Here is an 18,731-nt window from a genome sequence, read left to right on the forward strand (position 1 = left end):
AGGCATCCTTAATTATTACTTTTAAAAATTCTCTTTTATTAAATAGGCTGCACAGCATTACCGAATCATTTTCATAAAGTAAACACAAACACAGTGAGAAAATCGATAAACCATAAACAACATAAACATTCAATGTTTATGTTGTTTATGGTTTAAACAATTACATAACAGTGTTATGTAATTGTTTTAAAAATGTGTTTAAATATGTATATAAGGTACATATTTAAACGCATTTATTGTGTTTATAGTTGGTACATATGTATTGTTTCCGTGTTTTCAAAGTGCTGTGACTTGGTAAACGTGTAGAGCAAGGTTTGTCAACTTTGCCAGCCAAGTGATGTACTTTTAACAGAGGGTTACACAATAGTGTTTAGTGTCAAACTGTTACTGCTTTAGGTCTAGCTGTTTTCAAGCCTTTATTATTATAGATTATTCTAAAAATACATGATAATGTATTTTAATAACATTTTGCGTAATGTTGTTATTTATGTTTTGTTATATATGAATGTTACCTTACTTAAGTTATATTATAGATACATATTATATTAACTTATGGTGTGTGCTATTGTTGTGTGTTGTTGCTGTGATGTTTTTTTTGTTATCTTTTGAGTTAATAGACATTTGGCTTATCTTCATGTTGGTGTCTATTGTTAAAAATGGTAAATAGGTAATTTTTTTAAAAATCACTGCTTTTAATCATTCACTAAAAGCCAATACAAATTATTTTGCCATATATACAATTTGTTTTATCTCAATCTAATTTTTTGTCTTTAGTGCTGTTTACTACATGATTTTGCTATGAATATTTTGGAATCATGATGTTCCAACATAAATTATTTTGTAAAAGCTAACATGAAATAATAGTATTTTGCAACTACTACTCTGGTAAATCACTACAGCTTTTCTCTATAATTTACACTAATTTTCATTTTTGTATGTAATATTTTTCTTATTTACTTATTCATTACATTTTTTATTTTAGATTTATCAGATGATGTATTTATGTGGAATAGAAGAATGTAATATTGTAAAGTTTTGTGAATTTTTTTAAAACGTTTACTAATAATTTTATTTGAAGAAATACTATAAGTTTGCAAAAAAGGGTTTACAACGTTTTTTTTTTATTATTATTTGCTATGCTAATTTTTTTTAAAACATCTTTTAGCTGATATATATATATATTTTTAAAGTCATAAGATTATTGTATAATTTATCTTAAAGGACAGTCTGTTATATTTTAAAATTATTTGTGTGTGCTATTTAGAATAGAAAAAAAGTTATATAGGAAAGATCACAATCTTCAGGATTCTTTAAGATTTTTCTTACTACTTTCAATATCAATTAAAAGTGAATGGATGATATTAGGCTAGAAGCAGATATTAGTGTAGAAAATGTAAACGTTAACATGCAAGTTAGTTGTCACAGAAATGAAAGAGATAGGCTAAGGCGAGATGAAATTAATAATCGACAAAATGCTAGAAATGCTGCTCGGCAAGCAGCAAATAATTTGAACCCAAATGAGGAGAGCTTGGTTAGGCGAGCTGAAAATAATCGTCGCAGAAATGAAAGAGATAGATTTAGGCAAGATGAAATTAATAATCAACGAAATGCTAGAAATGCTGCTCGGCAAGCAGCAAATAATTTGAACCCAAATGAGGAGAGCTTGGTTAGGCGAGTTAAAAATAATTGTCGCAGAAATGAAAGAAATAGGCTAAGGCGAGATGAAATTAATAATCAACAAAATGCTAGAAATGCTGCTAGATACGAAAGAATGCATTGTATAGCAAGAAGTAATACTATTCCAGATTATAATTATTTAGGAGAAATGAGTTATATTTGTCAGCATTGTGGTGCAGATAGAAATGCCAATCTGAATTTTTTAAAATATAATAGAAATTATAATGCCTGTCTTTCTTTTGCTTCATTTGAAGCTAATGTAGTTCAACCCATGAATCATGGGCCGCCATGTTTTAGAATATGTGGTCAAGTTTTTCATCGTATAGGTAATCTAAGACCAAATCAAGATGTTCCGCCGAGATATTGTCAACTATGCATCTATGATCCACTTGCAGCAGTAAATTTTAGAATGCAACAATGTGGTAATGATCTTTGCTTAAATGATTTAATGTTTCAATTGCAAACTATTATTAGTGAAGAGAACCCATTTGCTATTGCGTTTAAAAACATGGCTGAAGTGGAAGATAAAGAAGTTCGTCGAGCAGCTCTAGAAGGTCGCTCAGTGTCAGTTGTAAAAATGTCATTACTTGAAGGGCAAGATAGACGTCGCTATAATCTCCCTTTACATAATGAAGTTGCAGTTGTATTTGTTGGTGAAGATGGTGCACCACCTGCTTCCAGGGAATTATTATTATTTTTATTATTATTATTATTATTATTATTATTATTATTATTATTATTATTATTATTATTATTATTATTATTATTATTATTATTATTATTATTATTATCATTATTTTTATTTTTATTATTACCATTATTATTATTACTATTACTGTTATTATTACTGTTATTATTATTGTTACTTTTGTCATTGTTATTATTAGTAGTACTATTATTATTATTTTAATTATTAAAACTATTTCTATTATAAATATTTACATTTTTCTAATTGTTATCATTATTACTTTTCTTATGGTTTCTTTTAATATTAGTGTTATTATTGTTTTTATTGTTTTTTTTATTATCGTTATTTTTGTTTTTGTTATTAATTCTTTTAGTATAATTATAATTTTTCTTTTAGATAGTTACTGTTATCATTAGTTCTATTATTATTATTTTTTTGTTTATTGTTATTAATGTTTTTATTAATGATAATATTATTTATTATGTTAATGTTATCATCATCATTTTAATTACTATTATTATGATTACTATGTTAAAATTCTTTTTACTATTATATTTATTGTTGTTATTATTTTTTCTATTAATTTTTTTTTGTTTCTTTTATTCATATTATCATCATCAGTGTTATAAATATTGCTTATATTATTATTATTTTTTTAGAATTTTTATTATTATTATTTTAACTTTTATTATAATTATTATTGTTTTTTAACTTTTTTTTTTTTTTTTTTTTTTTGTTATTCCTTTTATTATTGTTAATTTTTTTTTTTTTTTTGTTTTTTATTGTTACTATTATCATTTTTAATTTTTTTATTATTATTAATATTCATATTTTTGTTTTTATCATTTTTGTCATTATTTTTTTTGTTATTTTTAATAGTTATTTTGTTTTTTTAATCTATTTATTGTTCTTGCTAATATTATTATAATTGTGTTTTTCTTTTTTTTTGTTGATATTATGTTCTTTACTTTGATTATTCTTAATGTTTTAATTTATGTTTTTGTGTTATTTGCTTTATTTTTGTTACATGTTTCTTTGTCTTTTTTTACTTTTTTTTTTTTTATTTTTATAAACTTGTTTTGTTTTAAAGTTCTTTTTGTTTTTTGCTTTGGTCAAAATTTTTATAATTATTATTATTCTTTTTATTATTGTTATATTTGTTCTCACTATCATTTTTTTTGTTACTAATTTTTTTATTACACTTTTTATTATTAGTTCTTTTCATTGTTTTTTTTTTCGCATAAGATTTATTATTTTGGTTATTTTTATTTATATTGTTAATCTTTTTTTCGTTATTGTGAATGTTATTATTTTTCTTTTTGTTTTATCAATATTATGTTTTATTTAAGTTGAATTATCAAAATATATCTGAAATACATTTTATAAAATGAGTGAATTAAATTTACATTTTAGTTTTCAAATTTTTTCTATAGAGTTTCAAGTTTTAAATAGTTTTGTTGCTCTTGAATGCATTTTTAATATTCCAAGTCATTAAATGCTTAGATAAGTTTCAAAAAAGCCACTAATGTGTTTTAGACAGTTTAAGTTAAGCTTTTTAAAATTGTCCCCCACCCTTCCTCTGAAATTGGTCCTGTTGACACCTTTGATTAAAGTTTAAGCAAATGAAGGAGTGTATTATGAAAAAGCATATTGTTAATTTTTTGTATTTCTATTTTCTCTAAAGAAATATATATTTGAGTTAACAATTTTAGAAATGAAATTGTAAAACATAACATTAAAATCTGTTAAGAAAATAATGTGGTAAGCAAATATGAAAGAAAAATATATTCAATAAGAATTTCATGTGCTTATCATTAGCAGCTCTATTGCAAAAATTTTGAGAGAAAAATTAAAAAGTGTTGCAATCCTTTTGAAATGCAAAAGGAAAAGTAAAAAGACTTCTGTAAAATTTAATCTAACATTTATTATAGTTACAGCAGATCTCTTATGGGAATAAAATGGAAAATGTTTTGTGAAGATTTATAATAGTTGTTAAGATTTCAGTTACTTTTAAAACTTATCTAAACTTGCTTTTTTTTTAGGGAACTTAAAGAATTCCCTTGACTTTTGCTTTTATAAGAAAAGAATTTAAATATAACCCCGGGTTTGAATAGATGCAGCAAACATTACAAAAGAGCAGTTGAAGCTGATGAAGATTTTACTTGACAGGAAGAGTGGGAGTCACAAAGTAAGAAATGATAAAGTTTAATACTTTTATATGAATTACTTTAGATTTCACCAGCAAAACAAAATTGTGAGGATATTATCAGACAGAGTTGCTGAAAAGGTTTTGTTAGCATCAAATATTGGAGATGTTTCTTTAACATCACGAATAAACAGCACCATTTCAAACAGTAACATAAAGATAAAGATCTAGACAGTTTAATGTATGAATTCAAAAAAAAATTAATTGATTAACTCCTAACACTATAAGGTGCAAATGTTAACACTTGCAACAAAATCTTGGACATATAAAAAGGTATCAAATTACTTTGAACTGTCTGATTGTCTTTTTTTTAAAGTTAAAAAAGATAAACATGAGCAGAGGATTTTATCATTACCAGGAAAAAATCTAAAAAACCATATTATACCAGAAACAGTCAAGTTAGTGATAATTTTTTATCAAAGAAATAAGTTTCTAAGAAGGATGCCAGGGAAAAAAAGACTTAGTATTAAAAAAACCCAACACATTCAAAAAATGTTATTTCTACCTCAATCTTAAAGAATTACATGTTGCACATTTACAAAACACATCTAAAAAAGACTATCCTAATGTCAATGTTAGTTTGTCAAACTTTGCAATCTGAAACCCAAAGTGGTGCATTTCAGCTAATGTCTCAGTTAGTCTCAATATAAGTGCATACAAAAAATCTTCAAAATGCAATACTTCTCATGGATGCAATTATTTGGAATAAAAGTTATAAGGATTCTATTTCTGTAATTGTTTGTTGTGTTAGAAATGCTGTATGCTGCACCAATTTGACCAATCCCCAGTTATTCAAGCAGGTGTTTAGTACAAGAGTTTATAGGCAATTAGCTAAGAAAAATTATTCAAAGTATTCAAGCAATGGCAGACCACTGACTATACAACACTAGTGTTGCAAATACTGCCACTCAATAATTTTAATGACTTCTTTTGCAGTAGCATTGAAAAACACAAAGTAATTCCTTAAAAAAAACTGCTAAGAAAATCTTAATCAAAAGAAATGAATAATTTTTGAAGATTTTGCTGAAAATTATCATTATATGTAGTCCAGGATGAGGTTAAAAGGTATCACTGGAGCAAAAGTTATTTGTCACATTTTTTCACTTGCACTTTACTTTATAGAGAAAACAAAAATCTTTTTGTTACTTTTCAGAAAATGTTGATCACAACACAGGGTTTTTTTTAAAAAAATTTAAGAATAAAAAATTAGATATGTAAAAGAAAGTTTATCTGATGTATCTTGTGTAAAGTACTTTTCCCATGGCTGTTTGAAAGCAATAAGTTATAAATAACAAGCATTAATGCAATTTCTGAAGTATTCAATATTATTCCAAAAAAGATAATGGTAAAGAGTTTTTTTTAAACATTAAAAAAGTTCTTAACAACATTGAATAATACACTGTTTTTGAAACTCAAACTTATGGTCTTATCATTTAAAATGATTTTTTAGTAAAGTTTTCATAATATTTTTTTTTACAAATTATGAAGATAATCTAGAAAGCATGTTTGTTGTGTTAGCATCTTTTTAAAAAAGATGATCTGCTTTTTTTTTATTATCTTATTTTCTATATCAACATTCTATGTACATTTTGATAATAAATTAACCATAACCTATTGTTTTTTGTTCCTTGTCTTTAAAGACTCTGTGTGGGAAAAACTGGAAAGAATAAGAAACCTTAATATATTGATATAGTTCTTTTATGAAATACATTAATGGGTAATTCTTTAAAAACTTTTATAACATCATACTTTGAAAAAATACTGTAAAACATTTTTTTTCGTTAACTAGCAGTTACAGTATTTTATGACACACTTAAAAGTGCTTTTTAAGTGTCATAAAATACTGTAACTTTTTTTTTTTTTTTCTGAATCTGTAGAATTATGTAAAGTTAATTTTGCCATGAGAAAGTTGTAAAAAATTTTAGATAACATTTAAAAAATAACTTGAATGAACTTTATCTTTTTCAGTATACATTATGAAATATTGTGTCAAATTTGATATTAATGTTGTGATACTCCTTTGCAAGTAATCTCCCAGAAAGTAGTAATTTTGGTACAGAATTTAAATGCCTTTTGTTGTTTTATGCCTGCATTATTACTAGGATAATACTACTGAATATGTGAACTTTAGTAATGAGATATAGTCTTTAGCACCACCAATTGTTAAACTATGAAAACTGTATTCCACTACAGAAATTAATATTCTTCTTACATAATTTTAGGCTTTGAATTTCTGCAACTGAAGTGACTATTATGCTTTAATAACTAAATGTTTCTAAATCTAACTTTTTTTAGGCAGCTGGAGCTGATCTAACCAAAGAATGATCCAAAATGGTAACCATACTGTAATTAATTATTGAAATTAAGCAAAATAGTTGTAAAGATCTTAACAGTTTTTTTATCTTTCTTATAAATTTTTACTTTAATTTGTTTTTAGGTTTAAGTAGTGAGTATTTGATAAATCTGCATTTAGTTAGTTAAATTGTTTAAACAGTTTCTATCAGCTTTAAAAATTTTTTATTTGCATATTAACTTTCTTTAATGCTTGAGCTTTTTTTTTTCTTCTTCAGCATATGATATCTAGTAAGATATCTGGAACACCCTATTTTGATGAGATTCTTCATTCATCTTTTCTTAGTTCTTTGACTTAAGTGAGGAAATAACTGCCGATATTACAGACCGCGTACGGGTTCTTAAAAAAGTGACTAACTTGAGATCAAATTTTAATTGCCAAACAATTCAAAAGCACCTGGAATAAATCATTTTTATTGATCGGTTTTTCGCCTTTCAATTGACGATCGAATTATTCTCAAAGATGCTCTGATGGATTTAAATCTGAGTTTTGAGAAGGCCAGTCCGAATAAAAAAAAATCTTTTCAAATTGAAAAATTTTTTATAGAATTTCCCAAGTAGCAACGCTCGTATGGGCCAGTGCCGGCTACGCCAGTTCTGGAGATCCATTTACGGGACATTAAAGTTCCATGAATGGCATGCCGGAGCCGATATGAACTATTGTTGTACCGTAAAAGATTCACCAGAGCTGGTTTACCAGATAGCAACTGTCATGTGGTCCTTTTGCGGCATCCCAGTCCTGGATATTTAATAACGGGCCGATTACAGGTTGCACGCCAGAGCCAGTTAGCCACAACTGGACCACCGCTTAAAACATAACTGAATAGTGTATACGGCAATTTTTTTTAAGCCGTTTTTTAGAATAAATGTGATAAAATAATGTACAAGTTCTCAGTAAGACTATGTATAATTTTTATTTTTTTGGTTGGTTTAAATTTATTTTGTAAAATAGTGAAGAAAAAGTATTTAAGTTTAAAATTTAGACCAAAGAAACCTAGTTATTATATAGGTCTAAAATGATAATTGCTAACCAACTTACAACTGTTGGGAGCTGCCAACATAGTAATTTATTAATTGCTTGTGCAGAATTCTCAAATAATAGTAAGAATAACAGTAAGTATAACAGTATAAAATATTAATAAAAAAGTATAGTAGATGATTTAAATGTTTCTTTATTTAAAAATTTATTATAATACATTATGAAAAAACTTAAGGTCTTCTTACATGCACTTATATCTTAAACTAGAAGGGATTATTACTAAAATTTAAGGGAAAATTATTAACATTTAAAGATATAAACTTATATGTATCATACATTTTCGGATAACATACAGAATGTATATTTTATTCTTAATTTGTTTAGTAATAAGTAATGTGTTGTATTCAACTACGAAGGATGATGTATATTTACAGGAGCATTAAGAAAAAATGGTCTAACCAAAGATGCATCCGAAAGTGGCATCCTAAAAGCCATTGTTCACTATTTGGCAGGAGCTACTTAGCATAACGGTGGCAGAAAACAAAGAGCCATAAAAAAGTCTGCTGAGATAAATATCTTTGAACATTTTTAAATACCAATCGTTGGTAGTATGGTTGCTATAATTGCAACCTGGCATAAATTATGTACACGGATTGACTTTACATTTTAGTTCTAAATAATTCTTAAAGGGATTTTGATGATGACACAAATGATTTATCAATAATAATAATAGAAATTGTAATTTAGGTAGCCCCTTATAAAACATTTCTGAAGAAATTTAAATGTATATAAATCACATATTTTTGGTATTTTTATATAATAATTTATGTGACATATTATAAATGTGTCATAATTTATATCATATATTACATTATATATAATATAATAATTAAGTCAAAATGGTTTGTTTTTATTAACGAATTCTTCTTTGTAAGATTTATAAATAGCATTTGTTCGTTGAATTTGGTTTTATTTTGATGAAGGAATTTATATTTATTTTGTTTCAAACTTCCTAATCGAAAAGAGTGATTTAACTTAATGGTATTTTCTCTATTCCATTAATAAGGAACATTTAAATGGCAGGCTTTAATAATTTGATTAAAATAAATTAGAAATCTAAAACTTTGTTTTCATATTTAAGTGATATGTACATGCAATATGTAAAACTGATGAAGAGGAACGTTATAATATATGGATATATAACATATAAAAGATGAACGTTATAATATATATAATAACAGTTAATCGCCATTATTATAATATATAATATATTATAATAATCGCCACAGTTAATCGCCATTATTATATATTATTATATATATATACAGTACTGTGAATATGTTTTAGACCACTTACATTTTTTCAAAAAATCCCGGAGAATTCTTCTCTAACATTTAAGTTTATAGTTCTATATTATAAACTTATTAAAACACATGTATTTCACACAAAAATATGGAACAATAACAAACTATTTAATGTCAAACTTCATAAAAAACTCTTAATATCTACTATGTCCTCCTTTTGCCTTAATCACAGCCGTTATTCGCCGGGGAATAGATTCATACAAATTAGTTATAAATTCCTGGGGTATGTTGTGCCATTCTCTTTGAAGTACTTCAAAACATTCTTCAGCATTTCGGGGAGCATGTTCGACCTTCTTTCTGTCCAGGTAATCCCATATATGCTCAATTATATTCAAATGGGGAGGCCAGGTCATCAATTGTAGTACTCCTTCCTCTGCCATTTTACTTAAATAATTTTTTGCCACTCGGGAACAATGTTTTGGGTCATTGTCCTGCTGCAGAATAAAATCATGACCTATTAGTCTCATTCCGGATGATACAGCATGGTGCCTTAGGATATCCACATAACGTTCCCCGGTGAGTCGCCCCTCTATTTTGACCAAATCACCTACTCCAGATGAAGATAAACAGCCCCAAACTTGTAAAGAGCCTCCTCCGTGTTTAATGGTAGGGTTTAAACACTCGGGCTTATAGGCTTCTCCAATTCTTCTTCGAACATATTGGCGTCTTTTTGTTCCAAAAATTTCGAATTTGGACTCATCGGTGTACAGAACCCGATTAAACTTTTCTTGGGCCCAATCTTTGTGTTGTTTCGCATATTTAAGTCGTTTTTCTTTATTACCACGCCGTAATAATGGTTTTCGAATTGCAACACACCCTCTTAATCCCGATTTGAGTAGGTGTCGTCGAATACAAGAAGAGCTGACATTTTTCCCAGTTGCTGTGTTAATGTCCTTTGCCAGCTCGGTTGATGTTTTTTTCCTATTTTTTAAAGAAAGTGTTTTTAAATATTTATTGTCATCTTTAGTTAGCTTAGGAGGTCTACCACTTTTCTTTCTATTTTCAAGGGAGCCAGTTTCTCTAAACTTTTTAATGATTTCTGTAACAGCAGTCTTTGAATATCCTGTTTTGGACGAAATTTGGCGCTGCGAATAACCTTCTTCGTGAAGCACAATAAATTTTTGTCTCTCTATTAAAGATACTTTACCCATTTAATTAATCTAAAAATGCAAAACAAAACATTTAAAAATGAAAACTAATATATAATTTATCTAAAAATGCAAATTAATAAATTTTGTTTAATTATTTTTAACGATTTGTCTAACTGTGTTCATAAAAAATAACAATTTTTTAAAAATGTACCAAAACCCATAATTATTGTACTAAATTCATTCAATCACTGCACTTTATAATGTCAAAAACAAAAAATGAAGGAGTATGAACCCGAATCACTATAAACCAGTTTATTTTTATTCCTTATTTAGATGAACGCTTGGTCGGTAGTTATTATGATACATCGCTTTAATAAATAAACAAACAAATCCCTCATGTTCTATCATCAATTTTGTTTATTTATTCAAAATAATATACTCTTTCAACTTTTCTTGTATATTATTAAACTTAAGTACGCTTTAAAAAAATTATATATGAAAAAAATTGTAAATACGTCTAATTATGCAAGTGGTCTAAAACATATTCACAGTACTGTGTATATATATATATATATATATATATATATATATATATATATATATATATATATATATATATATATATATATATATATATATATATATATATATATATATTTAATATATGAACTTCAATAAATACGAATTCTCTCAATACTAATTTTTTATTTTATCTAAGAAATTTTTGCTAGATTATTGATACTAGCATCTTCAGCTTTAATTACAAATTATTAACTAAATTAAATTACAAACAAACTTTAAAGGTAAGGTCACTTTTTAATGGCTTCTTTAAACTTCGCTTTAATTGGGCTTCTTTAATATTACGTAGGTATAAAAAGTATGGCGTCCAGAATTGCGTTTTTGCATATTGACCGTCATCTAAATTCATACCTCCATTTTTAGATCCGCATTTGTTGAACTAAATTTCGATTGCCTCTCGAACTTTTCTTTCAAATTTTTTGGGTTCTACTTTTAGCGTCTTTACTTAATCCCATTTTATATTACATGAACATTTAATTTTATGATGGCCAATTGTAGATTGTTCTAATTTTTCTTCAAAAACATTTTTTTGGTGTTGTTTTGTTCTTGTTGCTATTTTTGTTTCGCCGATGTATTTTTGTTTACACTCGCATTCTATTAGGTATACTCCGGTATGGCTTTTTGATGGTAGTTTTGTTTTGTTGCGCGAAGTTAGCAAAGATTTAAGATTTGCACTGGGTTTAAAGACTGCCCTGTAACCTGCTTTCCTAAAGATTTTTCGAAGTTTTGGTGATAATATTGGGATCCACGATAGTGATATAGTTGGCATAGTTGCTTCGTTGTTAGATAAAACTATTTCATTATTTGAGTGTCGTTTTTTTATAACAATATTTGCAAGGTCTTGTAATTTCTTCTTTTCGTATCCATTTTCAGCAAACACATTTATTAGGAAATCGATTTCTTTATTTAAAAATTTTTCAGAGCAAATTGATAAAGCTCTATGAATAAATCCTTTAAATATTCTTTCTAAGATTTTTGGATCGTGATTTGAATTGGGCTTAACCTGAATATTTGTTATTGCTTTTTTTCGATGTATGTTAAAATCATATTTACCTTTTTGATTATTTGTTATTTGGATGTCTAAAAAATTTAATCTTTTGTTTTCATCATCCAATTCAATTGTGTATTTGATGGCATGATGTTGACTGTTTAATATTTGTTGAAAACGGATGGCATTATCTGTATTTGTAAATCTTGCGTGGCTATCATCTACGTACCTGAAAAACGATTTTATTTCTAACGGTGGATTAGAATGAAGCGCAATGTTGATTGCTTTATTTTCAAAAAATTGCAGGAAACCTTCCGCAAGTACTACCATGAGTGAAAGTCCTATTGGACCTGAATCTACAAGTTCGTGAATTTCTTCATTCCATAAAAAATAACATTTATGTAAAACAGTTCTATTAGTGATTTTATTTCTGAAACGCTTAGTTTTGTTAGTTTATTTAAATTTGGGAAGTGCTCTAACATATCAAGAAGAATTTTTGTAGCCTCTCCCAGAGGAATTGATGGATATAAATTGACAACGTCATAAGATACTTGTATTTCATCTTTTGATATATTCCAAAGTTTAGCTGTTTTTACAAAAGTTGACGAATTTTTTAACTTTGTTATGTTTTTATCTAAGATTGGTAAATATATATTTACTAGATATTGTGATATTCCATAACTTGGTGTCCCGATGGTTGAAACTACTAATCGCAAAGGTATGATTTTTCCGGTTTGTGCGCTTTAATTACACCATGCATACGTGGCGGTACTGGGTCGCTTGGGTAAAGACTTTCATATTCTTTTTTGGTAAATCGTCCTTTTTTATTCAATTTTGATAGGTAAGTTCTAATTTTAGTAGCAAATGTAATGGTAGGGTCTTCTTTAATTATCTTTGTTTTGCCAATCTCTTGACGAATTTTGCCAATGGCTTTGTTGTGCTCTATTCTAACAAAGCCTGCTCCTTTATCAAAAGAGTATATATCAATGTTTCTGTCCTCTTTTATTTGTTTTAATGCTTCCCTGTTTATAATTTAAGCTATTGTTTTTTTGTGGTTTAAGCATTTTAAGTTGCCTCAACACGTTTCTGCGTAAGTCTTGTGAGAATAGTATTGAGAGAATTCGTATTTATTGAAGTTCATATATTAAATTTATTCAACTCTCATACAAGATGTCGTCATTTAATATATATATATATATATATATATATATATATATATATATATATATATATATATATATATATATATATATATATATATATATATATATATACAGTATTGGACAAAACATTTGCAACCAAATAATGCTAGTTTAGTTTTTTTATATAAAAGTACTGCATTTTTTCAATTTAGAGAAATAACTATGTAACTGTTTAGAGACAAAGTTCTTCAAGTTTTATTCATCACAAAGTTTATTATTTGTACACGAAAATTAATAAATTAATCAAAAGTATTAAAAAAAGTTGATTTCCTTCTGGACAAAACAAGTGCAACTCGACAAAATGTTGACCAAGCTGTATTTTGCTATCAAGATTTCGTGGCGAATCCTTTGTTGTCGATCACAGCCTTGCATCTTTGAGGCATAGATTCGATCAGGTGATCAATCAAACTTTGTGGAATCCCTGCCCAGGCCTTTTGGATTTGTTCAAACAGTTGATCCTTATTACGAACACCTTCACGATTAATTCTGCGGTTGACGATCTCCCACAGGTTCTCGATAGGGTTGAGATCCGGAGATTGAGGCGGCCAATCCATCACCGATAGGTGGTTGTCTTGAAACCAGTGCTTGACTACTTTTGCAGTGTGTTTCGGATCGTTGTCTTGCTGAAAAACCTATTTTATTGGCATATTCCATTCAGCATGAGGTAACATAACATCTTTCAGGATATTTTTATACATGAAACGGTCCATTATTCCATCGTTTCGATGTATTGGACCTAGACCGTTAGCAGAAAAACACCCCAAGTCCATTACATTGCCTCCACCATGCTTCACGGTGTTATGGCAGTAAAGTAAATCGAGGCGTTTTCCGGCCGGTCGACGTACACGGCAAATGCCATCGCTCCCAATGATGTCGAACTTCGATTCATCACTGAACAGGACAGTTCGCCATTTCTGCACATTCCAGTCAGTATGAGATGTAGCAAACAGGAGTCTTTTCTTCTGGTTTTTTAGTGAAATCAGCGGTTTCTTTGCAGGGCGTCGAGGAAACAATCCGGCTTCAACAGCACGTCGTCTGATTGTTCGGTCCGATACAGGCAGCTCTAATTGCTTTTGTATCTCGACTGATGATATCCAGGGATCCTTCTTGACGGATCTGAAGATCATAGAATCCTCTCTAGAAGTGGTGGAACGCGGTCTTCCACCTTTGTTATCTGCTGCCAACTTCCCCGTAGAACGATAATTGGAACATAGTCTTGATACGGTCCATTTTTTCATGCGATATTTATCACAAATACTTTTTTATGACATTCCACTTACGAAATCGCCAATAATTTTCTTTCTTAGTTCCAATCCAAGACTGTCGGGAGCCATTTTTGCACTTGAAGTCATAAAAATATTTCTGGATGCTTCCGGATGCTTCATCAGGAAACTTCTGGAAACTTCTGGATACTTCCTTTAATTATTAAAAAACTTCCGTGACGTTGACACGGACCAGACTTAAGAAAATGAAACAAACTAAAAAAGTTGCACTTGTTTTGTCCGCTGCAAAATGGCACTTGTCAACGAAATTCTGCCTGTGTGCTGTCACCTGTCAGTTGATTGCTCATGTCATGGCATGCTATGACTCTAGAGTCCTGAACTGTTTGCTGTGGTAGTATAGTTCGTTTCGTTTTTAAGACATGTAAAATTACGAACACTTTTTAGCATTGTTCGATGTTGGTTGCAAATATTTTGTCCAATACTGTATATATAATATTATCACATCTTTATAAGGTGTTATATAATGTTACATATATTATGTTACATTGTAAAGATGTTTTATTATGTGATATTAATAATATGAAAATTATCATCTTATATAAAATAAATATAATAATATAACATCTTAATAAGATGCTATATCATTATGGTGCAGTTATATTTTGTAAATATCTATGATTATTGTTAACCCTGATTATAACATATTGTGAGGAGGGAAAATGATAAAATTGAAAAACATTATCTTTAAGTTTTACCCGACTCAAGCTAATAACATTGGAAGGAAGAAAAGAGTGAGTCAACCAAGAAAAGACGTACATACAGAGACTTATTCATCATGTCGTATAAATAAAACACGAGAAAACTAATGAAGCAAAAATAAAAAATAACCATTAAGAAAAGACGTACATACAGAGACTCATTCATCATGTCATATAAATAAAACACGAGAAAACTAATGAAGCAAAAAATAAAAAAATAACCATTAAGAAAAGACGTACATACAGAGACCTATTTACCTGTCAAGTAAACTAATGAACTATAAAAGCTCAAAAAAAAAAGAAAGAATCTGGCAGAGAGAGAGTGTGTGTTTTTTTATGGGAAGACAGTTTTTAAAGAGAGCTTTTATTGGGAGAGTTAAGAGAAGAAGAATTAGAGTTTTTAAGTGAAGTCTTTGGGAGAAGAGAAAGAGTTTTTGAAGAAGAGATTTAAAAGAGAATTTTAAGAGAAAGAGTTTTAAGAGATTTAAAAGAGGAATTTATGAGAAAAAGAGTTTTGAAGATTTAATAAGAAATTTATGAAAAGAATTTATGGAAAATTTAACAAGAAACTTATGAGAAGAATTAAAGGAGAATTTAAAAGAGAACTTTATGAGGAAAGTTGGTAAGAAAATATTTGAGTAACTTTCAATATGCGTTATTATGAGAATTAATGTATTGTTATATGTACAAGTTAATATTAAGAGAACATATATATTGATGAGAAATATTTGAGAATATTTATTAAGAAAAACAAGTAAGAGAAGAAGAACCAGTAGTAAGTACTTTTGTTTGCATTAAGATTATTAATATTATTGTTGTTATTACTATATGCGTAAAATATTGTTATTAAAAAGTATGATGCTCTAACCGCACACCTTACTATAGCCGCGCCGTAATATATTACCTGAGGGACCGAACATAGAAAACATTTAATAAAACCCCCCAACCTTGTTTCCAACCTCCATATACCTTCTCACAACCCAAACCTAGCCCTTTCCTAACCAAATACTCCCCAGACCATCAACCTAGCTCCCAACCTCCATATACCTAATCCAACAATAACACTAAACCCAAACTTCCCCTTCCCCTTCCCATTCCCCTTCGCCTTTACTGCAAAAGAAGAAAACATAATATAACAATAAAAATAAATAAATATAATTAAAAAAATCCACCGCCCTCACAATATATAATGTACATATTTTAAGATTCCTAATAATATAGTGGTTTTCATAAATTTAGACGCACTAATTTTTTTACATATATGTAAAAAGTTACTTAAATTAAAAATGAAATAAAAGTGCTACCGCTTTGTTTGATATATAACTCATTAGAGGAAGTGAAAATCTATTATAGAGAACCTTAATTTTTTTTACAGGATGTTTATAACTCATCTAAAAACAATGTGGCCAAATTCAACGCTTTCACCGACTCCCATTGGATCCCTTGGCCAAATTTTGTTGTATCCTATCAGGCTGAGCAAAAAGATGTTCAAGGGCATCAAGTAATTCAGTGGTAAGTACCGATTTTTGCGACAAATGCACAGAAATGCTTAGAATTTGCTTGTAATGTCAATTCTGTGATTATTTCGTCAAATTGGAGCCTTTCACCCAGATTTCTTGGAGCCTTTGGACATATTCTGTTGTAACCTATCAGGCTGAGCACGAAAATGACAAAGACAGTCATCAGAAAAGTTGGAAAGCACCGGAATTGGCCACAAAACCCCCGTTTTTGGCTCAATTTCCATATAAAACGTCAAAATTTGGGCCAAATGTGGCCAAATTCGGGGCTTTCAGCTACTCCACTTGAATCCCTTGCTCATTTTTTGTTTTATCCTATCAGGCTGAGCAAAAAAACGGCGAAGGGCATCAAGCTCTTCGCTGATAAGTACCGAAATTGGCGAGAAATGCACAGAAATGCTTAGAATTTGCTTGTAATGTCAATTCTGTGATTATTTCGTCAACTTTAAGCCTTTCACCAAGATTTCTTTGAACTTTTGCACATTCTCTGTTGTAACTTATCAGGCTGAGCACAAAAATGACAAAGACAATCAACCGAGAGGCTGGCAAATGCCGGAATTGGCGACAAAACCCCGTTTTTTGGTCAATTTCCATACAAATCGAACGAACTTGGGCCAAATGTCACAATTTTCGCCACTTTCACCAAGCTCTTTTGAATGTCTCGCTCATGAGTTGTTGTAACCTATCAGGCTGAGCACAAAAATGACAAAGACAGTCAACAGAAAGGCTGGCACGCACCGGAATTGGCCACAAAACCCTGTATTTGGCTCAATTTCCATACAAAACGTCGAAATTTGGGCCAAATGTGGATAAATTCGGGGCTTTTACCAACTCCTCTTGGATCCCTTGCTCATTTTTTGTTTTATCCTATCAAGCTGAGCAAAAAAACGGCGAAGGGCATCAAGCTATTCACTGATAAGTACCGAAATTGGCGACAAATGCACAGAAATGTTTAGAATTTGTTTGTAATGTCAATTCTGTGACTATTTCGTCAACTTTGAGCCTTTCACCGAGTTTTCTTTGAACCTTCGGACATTTTCTGTTGTAACTTATCAGGCTGAGCACAAATATTACAAAGATAATCAACAGAGAGAGTGCATTTGTCGTATGTTTTGGTACTTATCCGTAAATTCCTTGATGCCCTTAGTCATTTTTTTTCCTCAGCTCTTAAGGATACAACAAAAAATGAGCATGAAATCCAAGAGGAGGGTTTGAATGTTTTAAATTTGGCCACATTTTGCGGAAATTTTGATGTTTTGTATGGATTTTGATCAAAATACGGGGTTTTGTCGCCGTTTCCGCTACTACCCAGTCTCTCTGTTGATTGTCTTTGTTAATTTTGTGCTTAGATTGATTGGATACAACAAAAATTTTTCAAAGGTTCCATGAAGTCTTGGTGAATGGCCCCATTTGTACGAAATCGGCATAGAATCGACATTACAAGCAATTTCGAAGCATTTCTGTGCATTTGTTGCCAATTTCGGTACTTCTCCTTGAACTCCTTAATCCTTAATATATACTCCTTAATATTGGTTTTGTGTTTATCTATCGTTTTTTATTTAATGTTTTAAATCGTGTTTTATTTCTTTATGATTTTTTTTTCTTTGCTTTCATTCTTTGGCGTCTCATGTCGATATTTTGATCATTCTTATTTGTAGTTTGTTTGGTTTCGAAACATTACTTGCGGCACAAACTTGGTTTTTTGATCTATATGCCGGCTAATTTTTTGGTTTTTCGACGTTTGAAACATAAGTTGTTAATATGGCTGTTTAAAGATATATTCGCGTAATCTTGTTTTTTCATATTTTAGTCCCTTTTTTGCACGCTTTACTTTGACGGTTTTATTTATGATTTGGTTTTTTAAATTTATTATCAACTGTTTATATTGGAAGTAAAGTTATAAAATATTCTATCATTAATTGTCTTTCAATAATATCAAACTATTAGTTCTTAAAACAAAGGATTATTTTTTAAGAGCTGATCTTTATGAATGTTTTAAGATTAAAATTTGTTCTTCACTGTGATGTGTATGGATAATAATAGTGAAACACATACTTTTCATGTCATATATATATTTATAAAATAGTTTACACCCATGATACATATC

The 18,731-nt window shown here is 29.0% G+C and overlaps 3 long non-coding RNA genes across 7 annotated transcripts in view; 2 read left to right on the forward strand and 1 right to left on the reverse strand.

Annotated features, from left to right (window-relative positions):
- The window catches only part of LOC149893156 (uncharacterized), a 182,088-nt gene that overhangs the window by 159,908 nt on the left and 3,449 nt on the right, over positions 1-18,731 (reverse strand). The gene's annotated exons all lie outside the window — the stretch shown is intronic.
- On the forward strand, positions 266-7,916 carry LOC149893168 (uncharacterized). 3 transcript variants are annotated; one of them, XR_016449312.1, is made up of 6 exons: positions 266-667; positions 775-885; positions 983-1,019; positions 4,408-4,553; positions 6,867-6,905; positions 7,142-7,916. It is a non-coding gene; the product is annotated as an uncharacterized LOC149893168 (long non-coding RNA). The 3 variants fall into 3 exon arrangements; XR_016449314.1 differs by having other exon boundaries at positions 7,210-7,916; XR_016449313.1 differs by having other exon boundaries at positions 266-659.
- On the forward strand, positions 15,061-18,678 carry LOC149893169 (uncharacterized). 3 transcript variants are annotated; one of them, XR_016449294.1, is made up of 3 exons: positions 15,061-15,729; positions 16,483-16,619; positions 18,283-18,678. It is a non-coding gene; the product is annotated as an uncharacterized LOC149893169 (long non-coding RNA). The 3 variants fall into 3 exon arrangements; XR_016449293.1 differs by having other exon boundaries at positions 16,483-16,608; XR_016449295.1 differs by lacking the exons at positions 16,483-16,619; positions 18,283-18,678 and adding an exon at positions 15,841-16,474.

The sequence above is a fragment of the Hydra viridissima genome, unplaced genomic scaffold (assembly GCF_058129835.1).
Source record: "Hydra viridissima isolate aposymbiotic clone 2 unplaced genomic scaffold, HvirCarnegie_v1 scaffold_1, whole genome shotgun sequence".
Taxonomy (NCBI): Eukaryota; Metazoa; Cnidaria; class Hydrozoa; order Anthoathecata; family Hydridae; genus Hydra; species Hydra viridissima.